This window comes from Haplochromis burtoni, unplaced genomic scaffold (assembly GCF_018398535.1).
Source record: "Haplochromis burtoni strain Fernald_Lab_line unplaced genomic scaffold, NCSU_Asbu1 Contig_64, whole genome shotgun sequence".
In the NCBI taxonomy this organism is placed as follows: domain Eukaryota; kingdom Metazoa; phylum Chordata; class Actinopteri; order Cichliformes; family Cichlidae; genus Haplochromis; species Haplochromis burtoni.
This window is the reverse complement of record NW_024582425.1, coordinates 1688810-1695404: the sequence shown is the minus strand read 5'-3', so window position 1 is coordinate 1695404 and position 6595 is coordinate 1688810. Positions and strand designations below refer to the sequence as shown.

Below are 6595 nucleotides of genomic sequence, written 5' to 3'. Positions count from 1 at the left end.
GAAATAAATACAGAAAGACAGAGAGAGAGAGAGAGAGAGAGAGAGAGAGAGAGAGAGAGAGAGAGAGAGAGAGAGAGAGAGAGAAAAGAATGAGGGGGAGAGAGCGAGGCACCAGCAGGCCCAGTGACTTTCCCAGTGACTCATTAGGTAGGTAATTAAGGCACAAAGCTTTGGCCCCAGGGCCTCACCGAGCTGCACTCTGAGCTGAGACTGCTAATGACGGCGTCCTGGACGAGAAAGAGAGCGAGAGAAAGAGAGAGAGACATAAGATGGCGAGAGAAGCATGGATTAGTCCACACAGCAGGAGCCCTGGCTGCTCCTTACATCCTCACAGACAGAGAGGTGAAAAGGCAGAGGGGTCGATAGTGTTCACACCCTGCAGGGATGTAATGGACAGTAAATCCAACTTAACTCTGTCTCTTTTCGTTTACACAATAATGTACAGTTTACTCTCCTTTGGAGGCCACACAATGAAATGTAACACGGATCTTTAAAGCTGAAAATGTATAAGATCTACATTTTTAAGGATGGCTTTGTTAATTTCTTTATCATGTTTAGTGCTAATTACCAGATGTCAGTGTAAATCAAAGATGGTTCACACAGTGAACGTATCTGCTAAACATCTGGAAAGAACAAGTCTGAGACAGTGCTGGAATTATGGGGGAGTCGGGGAAGAGCACACCCCTCAAGAGAGAGCTGAGTTTTCCCTAAAAGCAACTGAATTTCAAGTTGGAGAGCTTTCAAGACAATCAATATGTTCAATAAATAAAGTATCAACAAAATATCAGGATCAGATTTTCATGCAATTTTAAATGTGTCTATGCCACTTTGTCCGTTTCAGTGCAGTTAATTTTTTTTAATGTCATTAATGAGCGTAACACAATCAGTCTGGACATCTGTGCAGTGTTTTTATGCATCGCAGCTCAGGAGCTGCTTCATGTACCGTTCTGTGTGTCTGTGCATAATAATGGTGTCAGATTGGCTCTGCTTAAAGACTAAAGTCTACTAAAGCACATCTCCTCAAACACCTGACAAAAGTATCCCTTCTGTCTATCAGTGCACCCTGAGCCACTGTACTTTGATCAAGTTAAACTCAGCTTTATGTCAGTCACAGAAAAAGAAATTGAAAAAATAGAGTCAATAAAATATCTTTGTGGGGATTTTTTGTTTTGTTTTTAATTAAACTACTGTCTGAATTTCTCTGTGATTCATACAGGTTATTAATGATCCATGACTGATGACCTTTTTATTTTTATCTTACAAAGTAGTAAACTCTAATAAACTCCCAACTGTCTGCCTTGCCAGAGAAGTTTATAAAATATTGACTATGCCCACCGACTTCTTTGTTTTTCTTACTAAACCAAAATTTTAAACCCTGTGTGGGTGCGATGGTGGTCAGATACTAAGGCAATGTTTCTGCTTTCTAGTCACAGTGTGGAACTGTGATCGAGCTTAAATATTAAAAACTACCTAAAAAGATTATAGATTTATGATTACATCCTGTGATATTTTAATTTAAGTGACTTCTCCAACTCTTTAGTGTTGGGAAACTGAAGGTAGGTCTTGCAAAGACTATTACAATAACTGCTTAACCTGTTCACTGTGATTTAAGCTTGAAAGCTGAAAATCCAAGAAGCTTACCAAACATCAGCACAATCTTTTTGTACTGTGTCACAAAATTCAAAAAGGTTTTCAGGCTCACCTTCCACCACCCTCATCTAGTGATAAAATAGTTTCCTAGTGTTTCTTTTAACTGTGTTTTTATTTTATTTGTAGTAGTTTCATCATATTCCTCTAAAATATGCATAGCTCGTGACTTTGTGGTTACTTACAATTTTCCCAATGTGTGCAGCACAGGCGGCAGAAAAGGGTGACAGATTAACCTGCAGTCGACCCATAATGACAGCCTTCGCTGCTTTCTTCACAGAAATAGTTTGGAGCTAGACTTTAAGGCTTTAAGTGTTTCCTGCAATTCACTTCAATTTTTTTATAGTGCCAGTTCACAACAACAACAGTAATCTGAAGGAGCTTTGTATCGTAAGGTAAAGACTCTACAGTGTTTGAGAGAGAGCCTCAATGATCGGATAATCCCCCGTGAGCAAACACAGTGACAGCAGGGAGGAAGAAATCCATTTTAACAGGAAGAGACCTCCAGCAGATCCAGCATTAGCGAGGAGCAGACATGTGCCCTGACTGAAAACGCCAAAGGAATGAAAAGACAGGAGTGAAGGAGACATGCATCAGAGGTTACCTAGAAGTCTGGTTTGAAAGGCTTCAGATGTTTCAGAGTCACCTTATCCAGCCATAAATATGAGTTTTAGCAAAAATGTCTAATCCTAAAAGTGGAGTTGGAGGTTCTGCTGTTAATAGGCTACAAAAATTCAAATTTCTGCACAGTCTCACATAAAATGGGGCAGCTGGTCAACCTTATGGGATGGGCGTACCAATTACTGGTTTATTAACACTCAAAAGGGGCTCAACCACAGTAACAGACACACTGCAAGCAATGAAGTAAAGGCTGGAAAGAAAAAGAGGAGGCTAAATAAAATGATTTTAGCATTCAGTAGATGATTATTGTCTGAACAAAAGATCCAGTACGATGACAAACAGGGATTATTGTTATTGGAGCTGTTCCTCGTTTCAGGCTTATAAGGGGCCATAGAAGTTCTGCGCTAGAGATTTAAGTTTGATAATTATGCCACACAGGCCTGTCCGCAGTGGGATTTCTTATTTTATATTCTCCTTGAGAATGCTTTAATTCCATAGGCTTTTTGGACTGTGCACAACTTGTGACTTACAATGAACAGCAAATATTGGTTTTGGCCATGCTGGCCAAGTTGAAGTCTTATCGCTCGCTGTTTTTTTCATTTCACTATCACACTGCTGGTACCTTCTCCTGCCTTGAACCACTATCTGGACATTAAGGACAAGAAATGAGAGGAAAATACAGAATATAGACTCTCAATTGTAGAGGCAGAGAAAGAGGTTAAGAGCAGAAGAGACCCTTCAAAGATTTTGCTCTTCTTAACGCAGTAGGGAATGGATGGCGGGGTTTTTTGTAGGAGGGGAAGCAGCAGAGAGCAGTGGTGGTAAAAGCGAGATAGAGAGAGCGAAGGAGAGTAGATGGTAGTGGGGCAGATTCCCTGGCGAGAGCAGAGGCAGAAAAATGGGCTAAATGTACAGAGGACGCAAGCAGAGAAAACTTCCCCCTCCTGTGGGAGAGGGATGAGAGAAAGCAGAGCAGGGGGAGAGCAGGGAAAAATAAAAGAGGCGGCAGACAGAGGAGTTGCTGGCATTTCCATTTTGAGCTCGTATGAAGGCTAATGACTCAAGGCGGACTGCTGAGGCTGAGAGAGGGTGCTGCAGGTGGTCCTCACAGGACTGGAGCGCTCCTGAGGAGACTAAGGCCATTTTAATTGGACACTGAATAACGATATGACTACTTCACAGAGAGAATAGCAGGGTGGTGCCTTCAGTTCCAAAAGGCCAATTACAGTATATTCATGTTGCTTAGCTTTTATTAAGACTTTATGAGAGAGCACAGACTTGTAAGAGCTTATAATTCTGCTTGGGAAACACATGTTGCAGCACTACATGGTGGTTTCTTTGGAACAGAAAATAACTAAATAACCCTCCTACAAACAAAGTGTCTCCCTGCTGTGTTGTCGAATGTACACAAAGCCATATATGCATAGATGAAAAGAGCCACACAGTCACCTCTGGAGTTATAGCTGGGTAGCCAAGAACAAGGATTTCTGGAGACTTTTATTTTGCAGTTGTGTTCAGAAAACAATTCAGAAAACAATTTGTTAAATGTCAGTCATATGTGAGATTGTTTTCTTGATTGAAAAACTATTAGTTATGCTTTAAAAAGGACAAAGTTTTAAATCTGCAATATATATACGTTTTGGGGTTTTTTTGGATGGGGGGCGGGGCTGTCTCAGCTTTCACAGGGTGAGAGGCAGGGTGTACCCTGGACAGGTCGGCAGTCTGCTGCTGCAGGGCTAACAGAGCAACAGATGATCATTCACATTCATATCCACACCTATGGGCAATTTAGACTCACCAACTAACCTAAGCCATTAAATGCATTTCAGTGGACTGTGGGAGGAAGTCAGAGTACCCAGAGAAAACCCCCACACACACACAGGAGAACATGCAAACTACACACAGAAAGGTCCTGGCCAGATGCTGGATTCAAGCCCAGGACCTTGTTGCTGTGAGGCAACATTACTGCAGTACTCCAGGTGTCCCAAAGAGGACAACATAACAAAGGACTTTACTTTGGAAAAAACAAGCAAACTAATTTTTTATATTATTCATGTTTTATTATCCATCTAATCACCTGCTGAGAGTTTACGCCTCTAATTAGGCCTTGCTTTTTCAACGAATGTGCCTCCATGCTATACCAAGAGTCCTTCATTAATTTGTGCTGGAAATGTTGTCCTAACTTTCATTTAGACTTGCTAATGCAGACTCCTTAACTCTCATTCAGGAAAGAGGCAGAAACATGTGTAGAGGACACACAAACTTCCAAAAGTCCCAGTTGGCAAAATATAGTACGTTGTTTGTGGTGTGATTTTTACTTTACAAGTTACAGATATGGTAGACTTGTGCAAGACTAAGTTCACAGTTATCACTCTGTAGTTATTATAAAAGACTAATCTAATGCAAATTCAACTTTAGAGTAGACAGTAGTAACTGATGCACTGAAGGACTGTGATCCATGACCGAAGAAGAATGTAGGACAGGGGTGTAAAGCTGGGTGACCAGTAACCCCCTGAGATGCCTTATTATTGATGCCATTTTGGACAAATTTTATCGGTCTTTGTCTTTAGGTCTGAGAAAGTAGATCCCAATATTTTAATTGCAGCTGCGATAAAAATGAAGCTAAAACCAATTTTAAATTTCTGGGCTGAAAAACCCAAACAGTCAACTTCATTGTTGCTATGAAAATATTCATTACAGGTACATTACATGAAACAACGCTGAGAATCACCAGGTGTCACCCTGTCTGTGTTAACGGGTACTAAGCAACGCTGATGTCATACCAGGAATATATTCCCCCCGTCCCCAGTGGCACAGCGGCATTTTCAATGACTTCTTTTCATTGGAAAGAAAATAAAGACACTCTGTCCTCTGCAATTCTATCCACCAGTATGAACACATCAGCCACTAATTGAGCTGTTAGTATTAGCAGAAACAAACAATTCTCTAATCATGATGATATGAGTCAATATCACCGAATGAGAGATGTGACAGATAGGAGCAGCAGGATCAAAAATCAGTTGCAGTGGGTGGATAATATATGCTGGGTTATTTTCTCCCCCATGCAAATGTGGTTGAACCATTTCTCCCAGAGGCGGTGCGTGACGTGTGTGAGCGCACAGCCTCGGCACTCCAATCTTTCAGCTTATTAATTTCATATTTACTCATTTATTTTTAAATGTGGTGAGTGATGGAAATGCGGCAGGCTCCAGCTCAGAGGTGCTTACATGGCAGATGGGTTTATAAGGGGAAGTGAGCCAGTGTCAGAGGCAGGGATTCAATTCAAAGTTGACAGATTTATTTTTTCATTTTTTAACTTTTATTATTCCCAGGAAGTCACATTTATGTATGGAAAGTAGAATAAGGATACATGTGTTGTGCTGTGCTCGGGACTCAATACAGAAGAAACCTTTATCCAGTCTAGGATTTAGTGCCCTGCTCAAGAGCATACTGACAAAATCTTGGAGGTAGAGGAAAGTGTTTCTAATTCTGCACAAGCAAACAAAGCCTTACCTACATGCATCCTGGATAAACCATGAACAGAACACAACAGAGTTTAAATATGCAGTCAACCATCCGAAACAACAGACGGTGCACAGGAGAGGTGGAGAGCTGAGTATATGCAGGGTGGAGTTGGTGGAGATGAGTGTCGGCGGTGACTTGTTTAAGGAGGATAGCAGCAAGCGTGAAATGCAAGGTTTACAAGATGGTAAGCAAGGAGCTGAAAAGTGTTCAAACCAAAGCGTTTCAGAGGCAGTCATATTTATCAAAGATAGTATTGAACTGAAGCGACCTGTTTAATTTGGTTTGTGCAAAACTGCCAAAAACTTCAGTGGGCAACATCATGAGTCAATTCCCGTAATTGGTTAAAATGACTTCACCTTTTAAAATAGCATGTTTACATGTTGGTACCAAATCTGAGTTTAGTCCCCATAGCTAATTTTTCCTTCATGAGAGCTATATGGGGATGAATCATTTTCTTCTGATTTTTTTTCCCCCTAAAATTCATCCGTTTGGATATTGTTAAAGCCTAGAATTAGGAATGTGGCTGCTTTAACTGACGGGAGTGGGGGCAGAGGTAGCTCAGAAGATAAAGTGGTTGTGATCGGAAGGTCGGGGGTTTGAATCTACTGAACGGCTACTCTGAGGTACCTCTGAGCAAGGTATCGTGCCTACACACTGCTCCCCGAGCGCTGCACTGGTGGCTGCCCACTGCTTCACTGGGTGATTGGGTTAAATACAGAGGAGTAATTTCCCTATGGGGACTAACACATACACACACACATTGGAAATGCTGACAGGCTGCTGTAGCTGATAGCTGCTTGCT

General features: G+C 41.4%; 1 protein-coding gene across 1 annotated transcript in view; it reads left to right on the top strand.

Moving 5' to 3' along the window:
* LOC102308678 (raftlin) overlaps positions 1-6595 on the top strand; it is a 126770-nt gene that overhangs the window by 40637 nt on the left and 79538 nt on the right. The gene's annotated exons all lie outside the window — the stretch shown is intronic.